Genomic DNA, 23,167 nt, shown 5'->3' on the forward strand with positions numbered 1-23,167 from the left:
CGTAGCAATATGTTTAGGTATCTCACGGGCTCTTAGAACTTAATGGGGCCTTAGAAGCTATATTGAGGTGCCCTAGGGCAGTAGGTCCCCCTGTGGCCATGCGGCACGCTGGTTAATAGAACAAGATGAACTTGGGTACAGATCCTGATAACGTCACTCACTATCTATGTGGCCTTGATGAGATTCCAAAATTCTCCGTGCCTCAGTTTCCCTATCTGTAAAATGAGAACCATCAGGGCAACTGAGGATTCAGTACCGTGATGCATGTGAAGAGCCCAGCCTGGCCCTGGGAATGCTCAGGGGACAGCAGTGGTTATAACTATCACAGCACCTCTGAGTGGTGGTTGTCTGGTCTGCTGAATCACCTCCTGCTCCGGAAGCTCAATCTTTTATGAGATGACCAAGGTGACAACCTCCTGTCCCCACCTAGGATGTGAGTGTTCTGGGGTGGGTATCCGGAGAACAAGGTGCCTGGCCTGACTTTGGCACTGGCCCCTGATATGCCAGGCAGGCGTTGGTCCTTCCTCCTTCCCGGGCCTCAGTTTCCCCATCTGTGAAATGAGAGGGTTGACTCTAATCCCCTTCCGAGATTTGAGATTTCATGAATCTGTGAATTCAGGTCAGAGCTCCACTGTAGGTCTCATATATAATTATTTTTTTCTCAGGATTACATATTTTTGAATAAAAATGAAATAAGACCTTCAGAATAACTGATGAAATACTTTTTGACCTAACATTAATATGCCTCATGGAAGGCAGGATAATGAATCAGGAAGATTAAAGACGTGGGGAGCCCGGGAGGATAACCACTGGGCCGCAGCGAGAGGCAGAGGGGGAGGGGTGCTTGTTTCCACATATATTTATTTACTCTGACATTAGCGCATTAAGCCGGTGCATATGTAATTTCACATAAAAACTCACAGTGGTGGAATATTCCTCTGCTCACACAGGCCACTCTCGTCATCAGAGCCTCCTAAGTGACATCAGAGGAGCTCTGCGTCCCCAAACCCATCCCAACAGCTTGAGCGACAGTGCCTGATGAAGAGTCATCCTTCTTGGACGACTAATTTGGGAGGAGGATGTGGGTGTCTAGGAGGGAGATCGATGGGGTGGCAGGAAGGGAGCCAGGAGGAGGGAAAAGGGACCACTCTGCTCCCGGTAACACCAGTGGCCACCGAGCAGGCCCTGAGCTGATGACCGGGGCAGAGGTCATGTCAGGGCGGTGCCGTGGGCCCCTCGGGAGGGATGTGGGGTGCGCTGGGGTCTCTGCCTCCGGAGAATCAGGCCATCATTCCTCTCGCCATGCAGGACCCTCTTCTGACTTGGCCTCTGAGCATCTCCTGGGCTTCGGGCTGGAGCCCTTCCAGCCTGAGGGATCTCTGATCCCTGCAGCTGCTCTGTCAGGGGTCAGGTGGAGGTCACAGGTGAGGAAACTGGGGCTCTGAGAAATGCTGGGACCCGCTCAAGGGCACACAGCCAGCTTTTAGCTGGGTCACCTGACCCCGAAGTCCCCGTCTCCCTTGCATCCTGGCCACACCCTCATAGGCTGTCTGGACTGTGGGCCTCTGGGCCCTCCCCGCTCCACCCTGCCGGCTCCTACCTCTGACCCCTGGGACAGAGGGCATCAGGTGTCAGCTCTCAGAAGGGGATTCCCTAGCACCCTGATACTACAAGTGTGGTCCTGGGACCGGCAGCGTCCGCATCACCTGCACAGGATGGTGGGCCCAGGCTTGTCCCCAGACCTACTGAGTCAGGAGGTCCCTGCATCAAGGCCCGAGAGATCTGTGCGCACACCAGGTTCCCTGAGGCACTGCCCTGGAGGAGTTTGCATTTGGACAGGAGTCCAGGGGACTGGGAGTGGCCCCTGCCCTGGGCTGACCCAACTGAGCATCTGTCCAGGTGCTCAGAGAAATGCCCCTACCTGGCTGGTGCCCCAGGACGTCAGGCTCCAAGTGACCAGGTCCAGCTTGAAGACAGACCCTCCTTGGGGAGTGGGGGAGCCAAGGTGCTGAGCTACGCCCTCTTGGGGTTCCAGGACCTCGGAGGACGGAGAAGGGCCCACCTGTTCTTTAAACTCGGCCTTGACTGAGCACATGCTGGCCACACAGGCCCAGCGAGAGGCCCGAGGGTCCCGGGTGTAAACCTCACGTCTGTCCAGGAGCTCAGTGAAGGCGCAGGTGGGGGCTTTTGTTTGGCTGGGCCTTACATGCCAAGCAGATTTTCCCTGTGGGCAATGGGGGTGGGCCTGGAGGGGCCGTTATGGGATGTTCTTCCAGGGTCAGGGGAAGTGGAGAGAGATAGACAGGCAGAAGGGGCGGAACAGGCTCAGAGAATTGGGGGAGTCAGAGGTGATCACCCCATGGCCAGGGGCTGGCCCCAGGGTCCCTAGGCAGACCATACCCTGGCTGCATTTGGAGGCAGGGCCCGACTTGGGTGGGCAGCCAGTGCCCCAGATGCCTCCTCTGCCTCTCCCGGGTCCAGCCCAGGTCAGAGCATAGGTCCTGAGTCAGCAGTGGCTCAGCTCCCAACCTCCCTCTGTGTGTGGCCCTGGGCAGTGATGGAGCCCCTGTCTGTAAAGCAGGGCCAAGGACACCCACCCCGGGGGTCGCAGGATGCTGGCGTGGCTCACTAAAGACAGGGGCACCCCTGTGGTTAGAATCCCCATTGTTGCTATGGTTATGGTGTCAGTGTCCGGGACTTACTCCTTCCCCAGGGCACGGACTTTCCACCTCCTGCGGGCCTCTGGGATGGGGATCTCGGAGGATGAGCGCTCTGATCCCCTGGGGCTGCACGTTTTGCAAGCGTGTTGCAGATTTAAAGAAACCTACCAGCCTACTTTGTATGTTGAAGATGTTAGGCTCGAAAATCTGACACAGGAGGCACCAGCGCCTGGCTGAGAGTGACTTCTGATTGGATAGGAGCTGCTAGCAGCTCTTCTGCTCAAACCCGGGCTGCTCTCCTCCCACTCATCACGTGTGTGTGGACACAGGCCCACACACACGTGCACATGAGCTTGGAAGCCGAGATCCTCCTGCCCCAGCTGCTTGGCTGGGTTTCCCCTTTCCTCACTTTTTTTTTTCATTCAGCAAGAAGATTGATACATTAGGGCACCGCATTCATACACTGGAATATGATGCAGCAGTGCAAAGATATGAACTAGAAACATACTCATGAATGTGGAACAATCCCCAAAGCTATAATTAAGTGACAAAACGAAGCTACAGAAAAATACACACGGACTTCCCTGGTGGCGCAGTGGTTAAGAATCCGCCTGCCAATACAGGGGACACGGTTTCGAGCCCTGGTCCGGGAAGATCCCACATGCCATGGAGCATCTAAGCCCGTGAGCCGCAACTACTGAAGCCCGTGCCCCTAGAGCCCGCGCTCCGCAACAGGAAGCCACCGCAATGAGAAGCCCGCGCACCGCAACGATGAGTAGCCCCCGCTCGCCGCAACTAGAGAAAGCCCGCGCGCAGCAACGAAGACCCAATGCGCCAAAAATAAATAAACAAATAAATCTATTAAGAAAAAAAAAGAGTACACAGAGCGCGGTGCAATTTCTTTCTTGTTTTGTTCCAAACTCCCAATCCTTCCCTCCCCCTTCCCCTCCCCACCCCTCTCCCCCGCTTGACAACCACAAGTCTGTTCTCTATATTTGTGAGTCTGTTTTTGTTTCATAGATTCCTACAAAGTTTTCAAACATACAAAACAAATCTCTATACTGCTTACCGATACAATCACCTGTGGTAACATTATCAAGAAACTCACTGGAGGGCCTAACAGCAAATTCTGGATCACAGTTACATCTATGGGATCAGGGTCCCCTCCCCACTTTTAAATTAAGCAAAAAAACAATATCAGAGTAGTTTAAGGTTTAATAACTGAATTTGCAGTTTTCATAGCATACCTGTCAGCCCCCGCCTCCAAGCTGTTCACAGTCTGGTCGGGAGAAAAAAGTATCCCAGGCTCTGAATGTTTGCTGCGACTGCCTTTTTCTCTCTTCTTTTCATTAATAGACTTTATTTTTTAGATCAATTTTAGGTTTACAGAAAAATTGAGCCGATAACACAGAGGACAGAGATCCCATACACCCTCCTCCACCCACAACTTTCCCTATCGTTTTATTCTTATTTTTTAAGTTTGCTTTGCCGGAACTTTTTTTTTTTTAAATTAGATTTCAGCTTTCAGAGCAGTTTTAGGTTCACAGCAAAACTGAGCAGAAGGAACAGAGGCTTCTCCTATGGCCCTCCCCTCACAGCCTCCCCCAGTACCAGCATCCCCCCATCAGTGACACACCGTCATTACCCAGGCTCCACAGCCTATATTAGGGTTTACTCTTGATATTGGACATTCTGTGTGTTTGGACAAATACATAATGACATGTACCCACCATTGCCGCCTCCTACAGAATAGTTTTGCTGCCCTAAAAGTCCCCTGTAACTGCCTTTCACCGTCGAGTCACTGGATCCAGGTAGGAGAGGTGTGGTCTGTACAGCCCAGCTCCTTGCAGGATGATAAGGGGCTGGGACTCGAGGTGGTCCATGGAAGTCTGCAGGTGGCAGACGGGGCAGCCCGGGGAATTGAGCAAACAGATACTGAGCTTCTTGTAGGCAGCCGGCTCTGTAAGAACCTGGGGTCAGGAAAATCTTCTGTCTGCTATAGAATCTTTTGCTCCCCTTTGTCAAACATCTGAAGATCTATAACCCATCCTTTTTCCTTTCCCTCTCTTTTTCCTTGGCTGCCAGGGAGCTCAAAGTTACACTCAGCTTGCAACTGCAAACTATTTCATGTCTCGGTTTTGGTATAGTTATCTTAGTTTTTGACTCAATTTTTATCTTTCCTTTAACGATGCACGTGGACATTTGTGTTTTCACCAGAAAGCATCCCACCTGATTATAGGAAGAGAAGTGGCTTACTGTAAATCACTGAAATAATGCAGGGCTGGACGAAGTTCTAGGAGGACCCAGGAGGAAAAGGAGGCACAGTCCTTGCTCTCAAAGATCCTCCGGTCTTTGTGGAGAAATGAAATGCGCCACGAGCAGGGCCAGAGCCCCAGACTGAACTGTCTGGACCACATGCAGGGGTGGCTGCCTGCATATCCAATCTGGAATCCATGCTGTTGGGACGATTGGTCACGCCTGGCTGGGGTGAGTACCTGGTCCAAGCTAGGCTGACCACAGACCCCTCTCTGGACCCTGAGGTCAGCAGTAGCAGGAGAGGATGCCTCTGGCAGCGACGCCTCCCCAGAGAGTTGAGAGGTGGTTGCCGCTCCTGGGATCCCTAGAGCTGCCCCAGCTCCTGACTTTTCTGAGCCTGGCTCTCCAGTGTTTCCTTGGAAGCTGTGAGCTGCCCAAGTCCCGCCAGCAAATCCATTGTCATCTGCTGCTGTCGTTTTAGGTTGTGTGGCTTTCTCAGCTTCTGTTGCTGGCAACCAAAGGGCTGTGCAGATCAGGATTCTGCTCTCCTTGCCGGACTCAGCAGAAAGGAGCAGCAGATTGCTTAGTGATGTCTGCCCTGAGCGCGGCATGAGGAGTGACGGTCCATGTCAGGTATCACCAACTTAGTTCCGGCCACGCCCCCTCTATCTTCACTCTGGACTCTGCAGCCTTCCTAGGAAGCCAGTGGGCCCTTTAGGGAGGCCGATTGCAAAGCCTGTCTTTGTAATTCAAGACGAGTCTGCTGAATGTCCTTCCTGATGGCTAATCTATGCCCATATCCAAGTAGCTCTCAGCAATCAGCCTTCTTGGCCTTGTCGACGGGACAGGCCTGAGGATGGATTTAGGCAGCTGAACCCTCCTGCACTAACTCCCAGACATGCTAGGTCTCCTGGGGATGACTCCTTTCTCCCAATTCCCCCACCACTGGGGGGAAGATCCATGGTTCTGGGGTAGGGCGTGAGGGGCAGCCCTTCCCGGCACTGCAGCGGAGCCCTGCAAGTCCAGCCATCCTTCCTCGTTCCTAAGTCCCCTTGCTCACCCCAGCCAACACAGAAGAGAGCCTGGGTTTGCCCTTGAAGACCGCCATGGCAACTGTGGCTGTCTGGGAATCCACTCCTCGGGCTGATGGATGCCTTTTTCTGGTGGGGCACCTGAGCTTTCCGCACAGAAGCCAAGACACGTGTAAAGCCCCTTAAGGGCGCTCGTTTACATGGCAAGTGCACAGATTACAGAATACCATATTTCACTGGCTTTACAGCAGGCCAGCGATTGGAGCCTCTCCAGACCTCGTGTCATTAATCTTGGGCCAGACCAGCCGGCAGATTGCGTTTTCTCATCCCTGACATGCCCTGCAACCATGCTGAAGAGTGTCTCGTCTGGCTTTTTTCATTTTCCTCCTAACAGGTTCAATATTTTAACAAATCCAAGTGCTATATAACTGGAGGTGGTTTCCAGGAGACGCGGGCAGCGCTCTCCATACTTCTGCCACGGTCATTAATTTAGTGGCCCATGAGTTATGGACGGCAGCATCTCCCAGCCCAGCCTTGTTCCCTTCCCGGTGTCGCGAGGCCTCTGAGTTCCTTTTATTGTGATGATGCCTCTGGTGGTGAAGACCAGGGGCTCAGGGGTCCAGGGGTTTCTGTGCCAAAGGGGGTTGTGGCACAGGGCCACCCAGTGACCCAACCAGCTCTTAGCGTGCCAGGCTCGGGGTGGTGCTCACTGGGGTGCAGGGATGAATCAGACGCTGACGTCATCCTCGGTAGGTGGTGGGAAGTGGGTTACGGGGCGCCGGGCAGATGTAGTGAAGGGTGTAGACAGGGATCTTCCCCAGGGGGTAGCCTGGGACCAGGAGGGGGTTGGTACCTGCTTCTCCCCATTTACCCGTGAAGAAACTGGGGCTCGGGGAGGAGAGGCAGCTTGCCTGTGGGGCGAGGCTGCGAGGGGAGGGGCTGGGCCTTGAACTTCCGTGCCCACACATTTGCTCCTGGTTTTGCTCGGTCTGTAAACCAACTGGGAGGGCCGAGAAGGCTTCCTGGTGCTACGGTGACCTTTGGAAGCTGAAGAGGAGGCAGTGGAAGGAAGGAAGACTAAAAGCTTCCCAGGAGGAGGGCGCATGGCTGCTCGAGGCCTGTGGCCCCCAGGGACCAGCAAGGATTTGATGAGCAGGAAGTGATGTGGGCTCCCTGTTGCTAGGAAAGGACAGAGAGCTTGTCTCCCGAGCTTCCCCTGGTGTCACAGCTGCCAGGCACAGCCCACACTCCCAGCGCATCTGTTGCCCACCCGCCCACCGGAAGGGCAGCCTTAACGTTCAGTGACGGGAAGTCCTTAACCAGGTCCTTGGTCGTCGCCTCTCCCACTTCCCGGGATGAGAACTTGAGCTGAGTCTAAAAGAAGTAGAAAGCACAGCCAGCGCCCCAGAGTGATGAGGGCATCTTCACAGGGATGGGGCGGGCAGAGGGTAGGAAGGGTTCTGACCAGCAGGGAGAGGGCGGGAGGCTGGGACCAGCACCGCTGAGCCCACTTCACAGATGGGGGCCGACGCAGCATGGGATGGCCAGGTAAACATCGAGGATTCCCCTGACGGACTCACAGGACCATTGAAGGGCAGGTCACCACCCCCAGGGCGAGGCCGTGACACCAGGCGTCCCGCGGGAGGTGGCCCGTGCCAGCGGCTCTGTTGGTCCCACACAGGGTCCAAACTTCCCAGACTGCACACTTGGAGGGAGAACTCGGCCCGTCCCTGGAGCGAGAGGACTCTTTCGCGTTTTATTTGTTTTTAATCTCATGTTAGTCATTAATTTAAAAATTGCTTCCAGCAAACAAGCAAGACTGTGTCCACAATATTTTGGGGGGTGTTTTTCATCTTTTGCAGGACGTCGGGATGAACAATGACTCAGTATCCAAATGTCACACTTGGCTGGGAAACAGTTTCCATATGAATAAATATGTGACTCTGCAATGCAAAAGCTAGTAGAAATCTGTGCTGAGGAGATACAGAAGGGCAACACTGTATATTTTCATGTTGGGTGAGTGTGTTTCCCTGAAATGCTGGGTTTAAATTCTGGTTGAGGACAATTCTCCCTTTTGGGGTCATTAGCGAACCAACCAGCATTCCCCAGAGTCTGCTTTGCGGGAGCGCTGGAGCGCCATAAGTTCGCCTCCACCCCTCCTCTCTGGGCTCAGGGTAGAGGCCCCACCCCTGCCTTGGGTGGGCGTGGCCTCGCACTGGCCAATGACAATGAGACACCGGCAGGGGTGCTGCAGGCACTTCCGGAAGGACCGCTGCAGAGCCAGAGGGTGGTCTGGCACGTTCCTTGCCATCTTCTGTGATGAAGTGCAGACAAAGGTGGAACCTCCATCCTGCGGGTCCCTGGGGTCGAGCAGGTAGATCTCGTCCACCAGCCCCATGCTGCACACAGCACATCTGAGGGATGAATTCTCCCTTTTTTGGCGGGGGGGCTGTTTGTTACTGCAGCATAACCTGGACTAGCCTGACTGATACAGTGTAACGCCTACAGATGCTTCAGGTTACAAGCACTGGGAGACACTGGGTTACACGAAGTCCAGTGGGAGTGGAGTGTTTCTTAGGGTCTCTACAGAGTAGGTGAGTGTCTGGAGTTTCCTTGATCGAGGGGCATGCTCTGGGAAGCACTGAGCCCACTGCCCACAGGTCACTGCCCTGGACATCACCACTGGAGATAAACATCACCATTGCCACTTTACAGACAAGCAAGTGGGGTCACAGAGGGGAAGGGACTTGCTTGGTGTCACCATGGCAGTGCCATGACCAGCGTCTGGACCTTGGCCCCCGACATGGCTCTCTCTCCTTAGGGTATGTCACTCTGGGCTGTTTCTGATCTTGTGGTGACAGTTCCCTTTTGCGGCCTGACCGTCCTGCAGGCAGAGGAACCCAGTTTCATATTCCACTCTGGAGCTGTCCAGGTGGTAAGGATGCCAGTGAGTCATCCCTGAAAGCAAAATGAAGCTGTCCTGATACGACTGGCCACCCTTGCCGGGGTGAGCCAGGTGGCAGGGCTCAGGTGCACGGGAGGATGGACTCTGTAGGCTCTGCAGGCACTCTGGCACTGTGGAGGGGCTGGGAAAACACAACACAAAACAGTCTTCCTAGGCCCCAGACATCGCTGGCCAGGCAGCGGGCACTGCGCTGCCACTGGGAGATATGATGACAGGAGGAAGGGGAGGAAGGGAGGGGGAGCAGATGACACTGGCCACCTCCCCTCGCCCCTGCTTGTACCCCTGCTCGCCCAGGGGTCATCTCTATGCCCCCATGTCCAGCCTGGGACCTGTCCTCGGCGGGGCCCCGGCAGGTCTGGGGGACGCTCTGCAAGGGCGGCAGCTCACAGGAGCCTGACTGCCCTCTAGCTCTGCCAGTCCTGAGATGGCCTTCCCGCTGGGCCCTGCCCTGCTGGGGGCTGTGTGGCCTCAGTCACTGGGCGCAGCACCCTCTCACGTCCTGCAGGCGTGGCTGCCGGGCATCCCGGGGAGGGGGAGGCCGTGAAATCTCCTCGTCACCAGGTCCCAGGAGGCTGCATTTGCACAAATGCACCTAGGGACTGTATCTGCACAAATCTCAAGGTCCAGTGGAAGGGGGAAAGCGTGTTTGTCCCAAGCGACGGGGGGAACCGAGGGCCAACTGTGAGCTGTGCATCGGGTGTAGGTTCACCTTGGAGGTGCCGTATGTCTGAGCTCCGCAGGACCGGGAGCTGTGGAAACGAGCCAGGTGATGACCAGGGTCCCGAGACCCTCTGCCGCTCGGACCAGCAGCTTCCCATTGCCGATCTGCGCGTCTGCAGAGGCCTGGTGGGGAACAGCCCCCGTCCCTCCCTCCCCTCCCTTCACCTGGCCACTGAGCGAGGGGTCAGGTGGAGACCCACTCCCCTGGGCTCTTCTGAAAATGGAGGGACAGGTCAGGCTGCTCAAGGGACAAGAAGACCAAGAAGCGTCACAGCACATCCCCAGCAAAGGCAGGGACCCGCCTTGAGCGTGGGGCCCCACGTGCAGACGCTGAGTCCCGGCACTGTATTCCCAGGGTGACATAACACCGAGTCCCCTCCTTTGTGACAACAGGAAGAGGCTGGTGGCCAAGCAGATGCTTGCTCAGCTGGCGGGGGCGGGGCCTGGGCTGCCTGGGGCCACCTCTTGGGCCTTGGCTGCTCTGACCGGGGGACAGTCGGAACTCGGATGGTCTACCACCCACCGAGCATGGGCTCCCCTAAAGCCTAGAGGTGGGCTGGCTCTCCAGCTGGCTCTCAGGCCCGTGGGCCCATCACAGCCCACCTGCAGCCCCTTCTCATATGGAAATATTGTCACTTGAACACGAGCAATGACATGTCGAGCTGCCCAGGGGGCCAGAGCCCTGTGATGGCCCAGCTGGGCCTTTTGGCGAAGCCGCGTGTTGGGGGAGGAGGGCTCCAGTGAAGACTTCTGCCGGCCTCTTCAGCCTCCCAAGGCTGTTGGCCGGGCTTTGAGGATCCAGGCAGTGGGTCTCAATACCTCTCCTCAAGGGGGGCGAAGCCAGACAGCAGCTCAGCCCCTGGGGGTGCAGAGTAGGTCGGGGGGAACAGGGTGACAGGGCAGGAAGAACACACAGCCCTGCAGTCAGGAGGGACCGTGTGTCTGTCCTCTGACCAGCGAGATGCGGGCAGAAGTGATGCCGCAAACAAGAGCCCTGTGGCTGGGCTCGCCTCCAGCTCTCCCTCCATCAGGACTAGGTCCAAGGACTCTGAGGGGTCACGGCAGGTCACCAGGGAGGAAGGAGCTGCCGACTGAGCTGTCATCTGGACCTCCCACACTGGCCGGCGTGTTGAGTGAGAAAGGACTTTGTCTTAAACCTCTGAGGTGGGTGTGTGGGGAATGTTTGTTACACCAGCTGCCTACTGACTAATACCTACTCCTTATGGGACATGCACAGAGGGTCCCCTGGGGGTGTTGGAGTGATTGCCTCTGAGTGGAGTTCATGATGCTGCAGCCGCTGGGAGAGGGGTGGGGTGGGGCTGGTGGCAGTGAGGGGCGAGGAGACAGAGCCCAGGTGGCACAGAACAGGTCTCATCAACCACCTTTGTTAGTATTCTGAGTCTCATACCTTCCGTCCAGGTAGGCAGGTCCCGCAGTAAAGATCTCTGGGACACGGGGTCCGTGTGCTCTGACCCCGACCCCCAGCCCCGCCCTGACCAGCAGCTGGCTTTGGGTGAGTAACAGCCCTTTGTGACTCAGTTTCCCTGCCTGCACAGGCTGTGGGGGGATTAGTGCTGGCTCCAGGCTGGGTCTGCCCATCCCAGCCGGACCCTTAGGCCGACTCAGATGGGGGAACAGAGCCAAACTCCCCTGCCCACTGCCCATGTCCCCTCAGGACACTGGGGCCATCTTGGTACAGCCATTATCACCCCCTTTGAAGACACGGAGAAACTGAGGCCCAGGTCAACGAGTGGCACTGTCAAGGTCACACATCAGCGTGAGCAGCTGTACCAGAGCTGGAATTCACCCCCATGTCCCATGGGAGTCCTAGGACCCCAGAGTCAGACATGCTGAGGTCCCATCCGGGGTCTGCCCCACGGGCTGCGTGAGCTCAGGCCAGCGACCTACCTGACCTGAGCCTCAGTTTTCTCACCTGTAAAATGGGGAAACGATGTAGAAACCAGCCTCCAAGATGGTCCCAGTGACCCCACCTCCTGGCATCACACCTCGCCAGCCCCCTTCCCACTCTGTACCAGGGTCGGTCGTGTGACCAACGGAAATCTGCAGAAGGGGTGCTCCGTCCCCCGAGATTAGGTTATAAAAGGCACTGTGGCTTCTGCCTTGGGCGGCCGTATTCCCCGTCTCTCAGATGGTGCGTGCTGGGCAGGCCAGCTGCCATGCTGTCATTACAGCCCTGGGGGAGAACTGGGCCTCCTGCCAACAGCCATGTGACTGAGCTTGGAAGAGGCTCCTCAGACCCACTCAAACCTTCAAACGAGTCGGCGCTGGCTGCCGGCCTGACCGCCACCTTCTGGGAGACCCTGAGCCCACCCGAGACCACCCAGGAGGCCACAGAGATTGAGATATGATTGTTTTCTGTTGTCTTCTGCAGCCAAGACTTGGAGGTCACTTGTCCCCATCACTGTAGCCGTAGGTGACTGATACCCACCCCCTGGATGGAGTGGTCGTGAGCATTACACATGAGGGTATGGGGAAGCCTGGCTCCCAGCCGGCCCAGTGCCACGTGGCCCACCGCAGCTGCCTCTGCGCTCTCACGGCGCTCGCTAAGGCTTACAACCCAGGAACCCGAGAAGCCTCACACTTATTTGGCCGCAGTTGGCCCTTTTCTCTCTTCTCCAGTGCAGCTCTGGAATTTGGGTGATTACCAGAGCAGACGGTGGGGAGTTATTAGGAGCCATAACTGGGATGCTGGTGCTTGGAGGAAGCTGGGGAGATTTACAAGTGGCAGCTGTCAGAGGCAGGCGTTCTGTGACTGCAGCACGGCACGCACTCCTCTCCTCCTGCCTTTGGAGATGCTCAGCCCTTGCGTCTGCTCCCTTCAGAGCAGGTGGAGGCGGAAATCAAATTAGCCTGCACATTTCTGCTGCTGATGGCTTTACACAAAGCCATCTCGTTTGCTCATTTTTAATCCCTTCCTTCCATTTTTAGACAGTGGGCAGCTAAGTGGAGCTCAAGTGCACATTCTGGGATCACGTGCAGACTCCTTGCCAGCCTGATCCCCTCCCTCAAGCGTCCCTTCCAGCCGGTGGGGAGGAGGGCTGCAGGCCTGCAGGGGCAGAGGAGAGCGGGCAGCAGAAACCAGAGCCTGGAGGACAGATCCGGAGGGCGTGATGGGGACCGCGAGTGCATCAGAAACGGGGTGGACCTTTGTGACCATGTGCACTCCACGTTCACGATATTCTTCAAGGGTCCTGGGATCCCCTCCCCCATAGCTTAAGCACTCCCGGTCCGAGCTATTGTGTCAGAAGCTCAGTATTCACTCAGCAAACCGCACTGACCTCACACAGTGGGCAGGCCTCCTTCCCAGCCTCCCATGGCTGTGGCTACAGCACTCGGGAAGGCCTCAGCCCAGGGCCTGGCCCCTGAGGGGGTTCAAGAAACACTATGATTATTTATAACAACCAATAAATGAAAGGCCAGCACCGCCCCCCCCCCCGCCCCGTCAAACGCGGGAGACCACCTCTGACCATGGCAATCAGGGTGTCTCGTGGGAAAAACGGGGTCTAGGCTTGGCTTTGTGGGGTGTGAGGCAGAATGAGGGGTCCAGATGCAGTGACCGCACCAGGAAGGGCGGAGAGGAAGGGCGGGCGACAAAATCAGAAGAGGCAGGACTGATCAGCTCCCGCTTCGGGGGCTGACTGTGGAGTCCTTGAATGGCAGCCCAAGCACGTGGCCTTCGTCCCCAGGCCACGGGAGCATTGGAAGGCTTTAGAGCAGCAGAGGGACGTGGTCCAGGCTGTGCGTTAGCAAGCCGAACACTGCCGCCATGAAGAGGAATTACTGAAGGAGGACACAGAGACCGGCGAGGCGCTGCGCGTGGCAGCTGCCCAGGGACAGAGAGGGGCGTGGACCAAGGCTGGAGGTGGCAGGCCCTGCCAGGTGGGTGGGGCCTCAGCAGGGATGCGCTGTGAAGGGGGAGTGGCAGGGCGCAGCAGGGGTGTGGGCGCGGCAGGGTGTGATGGGGCGTGGCGTGGGCGTGGTTGTTGGAGGCGTGGCCTGGTGTGGATTGGGGCGGGGCAGAGGTGGCAGTGGGCTCGCTGGCTGGGCTCTCCTTTCCCTGACGGCAGCATCTCAGCTGTCCTCCGTAACCTGCCTGAGAAAGGCAGAGGGACCGAGGTGGGCGGACAAGAGCCGGGCCTGGGAGCAGCTGTGCTGGGGGAGGAGCCCCTTGACTTACACAGAGGACGGAGCTCTGCAGCCACTTGACCAGGCAAGTGGTCCCAGCATGGAGGCGGCAGTTGTAGCTCTTTATCGAGACGCGGTGAAGAGAGTGAAATCAAGGCCTTATTGATGGGTAGCGCTCAGAGTCTGCGAGTGGGTTGACAAGTGTAGGCGGTCCTTCCTGTGCCCCAAGAAAGCACAAGAAAGTGGCGAGTAAGGGCTCACGTTAGGGCGGGGGTCGCATGCACTCCAGGAGGCCTGTGCTGTGTGCAGCTCAGGGGAAGTTAGGCCCCGGGGTCAAGGAAGGTTCCAGAGGAGGGAACCCTGGATGGTCTCTGAGGATGAGGAGGGGTTTTCCAGGAGGGTGTGGAAGGCAGAGGCAGGATGAACACCCGCGCTTTTGGGAATGGGCCCACAGATGGGTGGGGCTGTGGGCTTGCAGAAGGGGGACCCACGGGTGATACAGAGTCTCGGGGGTCCCAGGCAGGGCATCAGGGCCTGGAGTCGGGCTCTGGCAGCTGCATGGGCTGTGGAGCAGTGGGGGCGGGAAGCATGACCCCCGGGAGATAGCTCAGGGGCCCTGGCGCTGCCCACATCCCGCCGGGCCTGGCTCACCCTCTCACCAACCTCCCCCGCTGCCCACGGCTCCTCGAGCCTCTCAGGTCTCCAGAGTGCTGGCCACCACCGCCTCTGCAGTTGGGGTCTGTGTGCGGCGGTCCCTTCCTGCGCCAAGACCGCGGTCCTTGGACCCACTTCAGGAGAGCTTCTTCCGTGAAGAAGGGACTCCGGACACACCGATAGCGGAATCAATCCCAGGGCATGGCACGTAGCTGGAATTAATGCTACTTTTTTTCTTTTTAAAGTGATAGTACCTAATAAAAGGCGATTTGTTGGGGAAGTCACATTCCTTGAATCAAAACCTACGTGTCATGATAACAAGATTCAAGGGCAGCTTGGCTTCCCACCTGGTTTGATCAGGACATCAGGCTTGGAGACAGGCCGGCAGGGAGCGTCGGGGCATCTGATTGGGCCCCCGGAGTCTGGAGCGGGCTGGCTTTCCCGGGATAGTGGGTGGGCTGGACGGAGGCAAGCTCCCATCCCCCACCCCCAGGCCCCCGCATTTCTCATCAAGTTTTCACCTTTTAAGAGAGCACAGGGAGATCAGCTCGGTGCTTTGTGACCACCTGGAGGGGTGGGATAGGGAGGGAGGGAGATGCAAGAGGGAAGAGATATGGGAACATATGTATACGTATAACTGATTCACTTTGTTATAAAGCAGAAACTAACACACCATTGTAAAGCAATTATACCCCAATAAAGATGTTGAAAAAAAATAATGAATTAGGAGAATGTGAGAAGACAAAAAAAAAAAAAGAGAAGGGACTATTTTTAACCAGCCTGTCAACACCCCTGTAATTATTTATTTTTCACATTGAAAACTGACAAAGATGCCACATCTGAGGCAGCATAAAGCCTCCTTAACAGCATGGAAGGGGGGGGGGGCGTGGAATGCAGCTGGAAGAAGACACATTCTGAAAGGAGGCCCTCCAAGGTGGGCTCTGGAAGACGCAGTGAGGTGCTCGGAGGAGGAATTGAACTCTGTCCTGTTGCTTTGACATCTGGAGGGATGCACAGGACTGATGTGCCACGGGGGAGGTGAAGCCCTCCCAGGGGCTGTTTAGGGTCCAGGGGCAGGCGAGGGGGTGATGGCTGCCCCAGCTCTGGACTCTGGATCGGGGAGACGGCAGGGGGGCACTGAGTCTCTGAGACACGAGACACGTGACACGTTTCTTCAAGAACAGAGGTGAGGAGTCACCCTGGCCCTGAGAGCACGGACCTGGGAGTGTCTTCAAGGCCAAATTCCTTCCCTGATTCCTGCCGGGGGCCCAGAGAGCCCCTGATTCCAGCCCCAGAGGTGCAGCTTGTCCTTGTGTAGATTGCAATCCGGTCAGGGCACCCACTGACCACCTGATGCCTGGAGATCGATCCCCTTGTGGGACGTGCCACTGAGCACTCCAGGTACCCAAAGTGGCCCAGGCTGCCTCGGGATGAGGTGAGCAGCTGTCTCCAGAGATGCCTGGAGAGCCGGTGCAGAGAATCTGAGCATCGTAGGGGATGGCGGGTCGGTGGGGAGGATGGGGGAGGGGTTTGACTGGAGTGCCCTCAAGGTCCTTCCCAGCCCTGGGTTCATGATGGGCCCAGACTTTTGGAAACCCTGAAAAGATGAGAAAAAATGACTAATCGATGTCGGAACTCAGATTCCCCTCCCCCCCCCTTCCCTCCCCCACTCCAAGTGTGCTACTCGCATCTTTCAGCCTGGTCTTCAAACAGCTTCAGGATTCAAGGGCACTGAGTGCTGTGCTCGCGGCAGGCTGTTCGTAGACGCTTGTTGAAGCCTTCCCACTGTTGACGAAAACTTGATGAACTCTCTATTTAGTTAAACCTGGTCTGTGCCTCCCCTACCAAGGCAGTGCGTCTGTGTCAGAATGATGGACCCAGACCGTGACTGTGACCCAGTGTCTCTGCTCATTCAGTGGACGCCTCCAGGGGAAGATGTGACAGAAAATAACCAGCTGGCCAGACAGGGAGCGGGGACTCCTTGCCTCCGACCTCCGCTGGTCCCGTGACCCCAGCGGCTCCATCTGAGTCACCGAACCAGCCTAGAGCTCCCACAGCTCATCCTGAAATTCAAGAGCTTCTAGAACAGCCCCACCAAGGACGACGCTGGAGCCTGGACTAGAGGACCAAGCAGGTGCCTATCGGGGCTCTGCTGCTGGCTAGCTGGGGGTGACCTTCTTTCCTGGGAATCTAGTGCCTCATTTCTGAGATGAGACCGTCAGAGTGGTTCTGCAGTTTCTTCAAGACTGCAAGCCCCAAAGGCAAGACCCGCGTCTTCTTCTTTGCCCTGCAGTCCCCACCCGGCAAGCAGTAGGGCCCCGTGCGGGCGTTCTTCTGGGCTGCGTCGGCTGCAGTGACTGCGGAACTGTATCCTCAGCGCTTGCGCCCACACTGGCTCCTTCTCCACAGACACTGCTCTGGGGCCAGGCCGCTCTCCAGGGCAGCTGCCCTCCATGCCGTACCCCAGCCCGGGGCCTCCATGCCTCCCAAGGTGGGGAAGAGAGAGATGGAAGGTAACCACCTCCACCTGCAACGACTGCTTGCATCTCATTGGCCAGAACTGGCCACAGGACCCCACATCCCACATCCCATCTGGTCTTCCACCTCTCAGACCCCAGAAGGAGGACTAAAGACTGTCTCTGCCTCTTACGTTTCTCTCAAGTAAATGAAAGCTTGCCCAAGGCCTGGTGGGTGGCCGTTGGTGGGGTGAGGCCACGCCCAAGAAGGCAGAGTGATTGTTTAAATGTTGCTTCATTCCAGGAGCGCTTTGTCCTTTAAACACATATGAGATGCCTTATTACACTTCAATTAACTCCTCATTTAGGACAGCATTTTAAAGGCATTTCCGAGCGAGTGAGCCGGCACTGGGCTTTGGGTGTCTGGTTGGTCCTGGCCTCAGGGAGAGATGCTGTCTCATGATGCTGCAGCCCACGGGTGATGGATTGCTCTGAGAGAGCGCGACTGACCCTGGGCAGGGGGCAAGGAATGAGGTTCTCATGATGGATGACCCAAGAGGCTGGTTTAATTTCCCACCATTACCTGCCACTCTGCGGCCGGCGCCTGCGTCATTTCCCAAGCTCTGTCCATCCATCAGGCAAACATGAGGTCAAAAGTGCTCCTCATTTCTTTGTTGGAGGACCTGGTGCTGGGGGGAGGGAAGGGGGGAGGGAGGGTGGGGGGAACGTATGCCCTTCTGAACAGAGGCAGGATGGGAGTTTAGCAGAACCAGAAGAACCGGTTAGAAACCTCTGGTCTGGGCTGGTTAATGTTGCAGGAAGAGCGGGGTTTGGCGTGCTGATTTCCGACGGGGGGGTGTGGACCACTCGCGCAGACCCTCCCCATTGCTGGACAACAGCTCGACGAGGACAGTGTCTGGAATTGCCTGCTGGTCGATTGTGCCACGGGGCAGAACCTTCCCTCCGGACAGGGCTGTATTCCTCCCTCATATTGTTATTCCAAAAAGGGGCACCGTTTTTTCTCCCTACCCACCTGAACCCTCCCTGGTGGAGGTGTTGCGTTTGTGTGTGTGTTTTGAAGTGTGGGTAGAGAGCAGCCAGGGAGAGCAGAAGGGTGTCCCATATGTTAGTGACAAAGCTGTCTCATCACTGGCAGGGGCTGGCGCCTCCTCCCTCCTGCCCTCACCCCTCTGCCCTGGGCCCCTCCTCCGAGCGCTTGGTCCATCCGGGCAGGGGCATCCTTGGCCTGTAAGGTCATGCCGAGTCCCTCAGTGCGGTGCCAGTGCGTCTGATGCCCCGGATGGTTCACCCCAGGCTGCCGCACTCCTGCCACAAAGGTGTCAGTTGCCTGCCTTTAAAAATAGCTCTATTGTTTTCTTCTGATCATAACACAAATCTATCGTTATTGCAAAAAAAAGTTCAGAAAATTCAGAAAGTTGAAGGAGATTGTCACCACCCCCCCAACTAGCGACCACTCGGCGAATCCATCGTTATTGCAAAAACAGTTCAGAAAATTCAGAAAGTTGAAGGAGGAAACAGTGACCACCCCCCAACCCCCGCTAGCGAGCACCCCGTTTCTGAGCAGAAAGATGTGCATGTGTGCATAAGCCCAGGCTGTGCGCTTACAGCGTTATAACCAGCTGTTTCCCACTTCCGAGTCTGTGACATCGTCCACGTCCACAGATGCTGAGCCTTGAATCACGTTCTTGGCTATACTGGGTCACTGCTAAGAACCCAGTTTCCAATCGGGCTGGGTGTGACCTTGGGTGCAGCAGGGAATGCTCCCAGAACAGCCCCCACGCCTGACCACGGCTCCAGGCTTCAGGGAGACGATGCTCACTTGTGCACAGGGTTTGGCCCAGACCTCACGCCGCCGGCATCCTCTGTGCCCCGACTCCTGCCAGCCCCCTGCTGTGATTCCCCTGCACAAAGTGCAGATCAATGCACCCCGTTCTGCTGAAGGCTGATGAGCTGTTTTCAGTTTTCCTCCTGTAAACATCACAGCAGTGGCCATCCTTGATGTTGGGTCTTTGCTTGCTTGACTGATTTAGCTCTAAGATAATTGCTTACAAGAGGAGCTTCTCCGTCCCTGGGTCCCTCTTTGTATGATTTTGTTTTGTTTTGTTTCTCCCGTTGCGGAGCACAGGCTCCGGACGCGCAGGCTCAGCGGCCATGGCTCACGGGCCCAGCCGCTCCGCGGCATGTGGGATCTTCCCGGACCGGGGCACGAACCCGCGTCCCCTGCATCGGCAGGCGGACTCTCAACCGCTGCACCACCAGGGAAGCCCTGTGCCCCTTAATAGTCGTTAACCCATTAGGCCCTGGCCCGGGCACCTCCCTGAGTCGTGGGGAATGCTGACCAGTGCCACCAGCTTCCCATCTTGAGCGGGGCCCGTAACCCACCTGGTGCCTGTGGGTCGCTTGACCACACCTGCCCCCCCCTCCACTCTGGGTGTGGGTCCTGCCAACCCTGCGTGACGGCGGCGCCTCAGGGGCAGGCACTTGGCCTTGCTCATCCCTATTCCCTCTCAGGTCTGGACTCCAGCAGAGTTAAGGGGAGACCAACTACTGGCCATCAGTGTTCAGCTGCCCATCGACCCTGCTGCGCCAGCCCCGGTGGCCCTGGAACCTTCCACCCAGCGGCCGTAAGGGTGGCTGTGTCTGTGCTTCCCCGGCTGGCTGTCCTCCACCCAGCGTGGAGTAGGGTCTTCACGATCACGTGCTGAAGGGGTCAGTGTACAGATGAGGTCTACACGTGTGATACAGGTGTCGCTTCTGCACACCACCGAGACCCACCCAGGCTCTCCCTGGGCCGCCGTGGAGGACGCGCCTCGGACACCAGGGAAGGCGGGGTCAGCCCACCTCGGCCTCACAAACCCTGTAGCTGGAGCAAGTCCATCTGGTAGCCCTTGGCCAGCCCTTCTCGCACCTCACCTTCGGACACGCCCACCGCACCCGCCAAGCGCTGCCCTCACTTGCCCGACGGGCTCTCCCTCTGGCCGGACACTGGCAGTTAAGCCGTGCCCTGGAGTGGCCCAAGCGTCATCCTGCTTGTGTTGCCAAGGACCGTGCTACTTTGCCTGGCATTTGCTTTTATCACTAGATAAGTCATAGCTGTCATTTATCATGTGCTCATTAACGGGCTAAGCGCTCTCTGCAGCCCAGGCTTGAATCTTGAGAAGATGCCTGCAGGGACGTTATCCTTCATTCTAGTTTAGAAATGGCATCCAGAGGGTTGTCCCCCACCCCTACCCCCAAAATCCCGCATCCGGAAGGGAGGATCCGGATCCCGGTCTGTGCCCAGCTGTCTCTGCTCTCTGAGGGAGCGGCTGGCACGGTGACCTTAAGCCTGGCTTGTGTCCTTCCCAGATGCGGGCTGAGGCACACAGCTGTGGGGCCTCGGGGGTGGCGGGTCAGTGTGAGGCCGTGGGGAGTGGAGACCAAGGGGCAGGTGTGTCTCCAGCCAAGGGGCTGCACTGCGCAGAGACACCTGTGCCCACTACTCACTGCAAGGTTCAGGAGGGGAGGTGTGGCCCTAAGACCCGTCTTCAGACAGTGATCCTGGACCCTGGCCGACCCTTCTTCCCTGACAGGAAGGCTTGGTCCTTAGGGAGACCGTCCTGCCGGCAGGACTCAAGTGGATCGGACCCAGACGGCACAACCCCAGCTGCACTCTGGAACCTTCTCTCCCAGCAGAACTTAAGAACGATGTTCCCAAGTCATCCCCCGTATTGCGACGGGGGTTGTACTGCCCGCAGCTCCCTGGGTTCCAGACTCGTCAGCACCATGTAGTCCCGGGAAGCCCAGCCTCGGAAGCCAGAGATGGAGACCCACAGGTGATTCTCAGCCCTGGGCCAGCTGCTTGTCACCCGCTGCGCCCCCCAGCGCCATCAGCTGCCAGATGGCCGGGAGCCAGGCTGCCCAAGGACACGGTCACTTCCCTCCAAGGAATAAGGACATTGGTGGGGGGACAGGTGAGAACGTTTCACTGAGTCCCGGGGACCCCCCAGGCTGCTTGCGGGCCAGGCCAGGTGTAGTGATGGGGAAAGCTGGGAGAGCAGCAGTGGGAAGCCCCCCGCTGAGGGCAGCGTCCCTCCCTCCTGTGCGGAGCGGTGTCAAGACTTTTTTTTTTGCGGAGAGAATCACAGCGTCCTTCCCCCGGCTGGGCTTGCATGGGCAGCGGTCACCAGGCACACCAGGCACCATGTGGGCTCTGGACACGCTTCCCCCCCTGTAGCCCCCATGACCACGTGAGACGTCTTTTGCGGATGCGGAAATGGAGGTTCGGAGAGGTGGGAACTCGCCCAAGGGCATGTGGGTCGGTGGCAGGATTCCAGGTGGAGGAAGGGCCACACCACCGCTCAGCGTGCTTGGTGGGCCCAGAGTCAGGGCCACAGGGGCTCTCGATGGGCTGGACAGGATGAAGCACCTGTCATCACTCGACCTGCCGCAGTGCCCCGCTCTGCTCCTCGGGCACCGACGCCCTGCAGACAGGAAACTGAGGCACTCCTGGAGGAAGTCAGGGTTGGGGCAGAAAACTCAGAGCGGTCAGGCCACCATCCTTTCAGTGGGTCACGAGCAAAGGCATGTGGATCAGGAGTGAAGAAGTGTCCCGCCGAGGAGCGGCTGAGCACAGCTGACATGTGCCTTGGGACTCCGTTAGGCTGTGGTTTCCCTGTAGCTCCAGGCACGGGGCAGGGGCCGTGTGCCGAGGCCCAGACCTGCTCTGTCAGGAAGCATCCCTGTGGCTACCCTGGCTCTGGTTATGCAGCCCCCGAGGGCCTGGAGCACTCACCGAGCCCTGCCCTGTCCCCGGGATGCAGGAGGCTGAGAGGGGCGTCGCGAGTCGGGGGTGGGGGGAGGGTCTCTGTCCCCTGGGGCTTCCGGCCCCCCTGGAGGCGCCAGGCACACAGGTGAGTCAGCAGCACGTGGCGATGTATAAACCAGTGCCCAGCACTCGGGACACGCTGGGGACAGGTTGTACACGTCCCTGAGCAGTGACATTCCTGTGATCACACGGCGTCCTGAGGACAAAAGTTGTTCCCGGTCAGAGCTCTGCTGACGGATCACTTATGCTTTGATTGTCCTCCAGGAAGGGGAATGACAATGGCTGTCCTTCACTTGTCCAGAACCGAAGAGGGCAGCTGGTCTTCCAGAAAGAGAGAAAGAGACAGAGAGAGAGAGAGACAGAGAAACAGAGAGGGAGATAGACACAGAGAGACGGGGAGCGGGGCGAATATTCATCTTACTGGCCAGGGATGACAGTGAGGGACCCAGGGTCTCTTGGACACTGGAAGCTGAGCCGGGACCAGGCCTCCAGACTCCCACGTCCACCTGGACATACCCTACGACAGGCCAACCACACTGGGGTGGGTCCCTGCTTTCCCAGCGCTCACTCTTTAGTGGAGAAACATACTAAACAACTACCTTACAAATAGCTTTTACTGAAATGATCATTTTAAAAAAATCTTTTAACTGTTATATAATTTTACAGTTACAGAGAAATTACACAAACAGTACAAAGTACTCTCATATACCATTGTGTTTTCTCTCTCCCTCTGTCACTACACACACACACACACACACACACACACATGCAGACACGTCTATACCATTTTCCGAACTATTTGAGAGTAAGTTGGAAAACCACGTGGCTGGCCCTTTGCCCTCAATGTCAGCACTGAGCAAGGACCGCTCTTGGGTAATCACAGCGCAATGATCAAACCCGGGGGATCATAGTTCTCGCTGAGGCACAGTCCCTATTCAAGTTTGTCCAGTTGGGCTGTGCGTTCTCGGGGGGTCCACCCAGAAGTGAGGTTGTATCTTTCTCAGTGCGTCATCCCAGGAGGTGGATGTTGTCTCTTCAAGAAATTAAGAAAAGAAAACAACATCTCCTTGATGGTAGCCTCCATATTTACCACACCCAGTGCTCTTCTCTCCCCACTCCAGATGGGAACATCTATCTAGAATCAATTCCTTCATCCCAAAGAACCTTCTTTAATATTTCTTATCGTGCAGGTGACGAATTCTCTCAGTTTGTGTCTACCTGCAAATATCGTTTTCCGCCTTCATTTTTGGAGGATATTGTCACCGATATGTCCTCAATCCCATACTTTCTGTTCCTCATCACTTCTGGTAAGAAACCAGACATCATCTATATCTTCATTCCCTTGCAGGCAATGAGTCTGCTTTGAAGAGCTTTTTCTTCATCTTTGGTTTTCAGCGATTTGATGATGATGTGTTTAGGAGTCGTCTTCTTTGTATTTCTTCTACTTGCGG

Source organism: Tursiops truncatus, chromosome 6 (assembly GCF_011762595.2).
Source record: "Tursiops truncatus isolate mTurTru1 chromosome 6, mTurTru1.mat.Y, whole genome shotgun sequence".
Lineage (NCBI taxonomy): Eukaryota > Metazoa > Chordata > Mammalia > Artiodactyla > Delphinidae > Tursiops > Tursiops truncatus.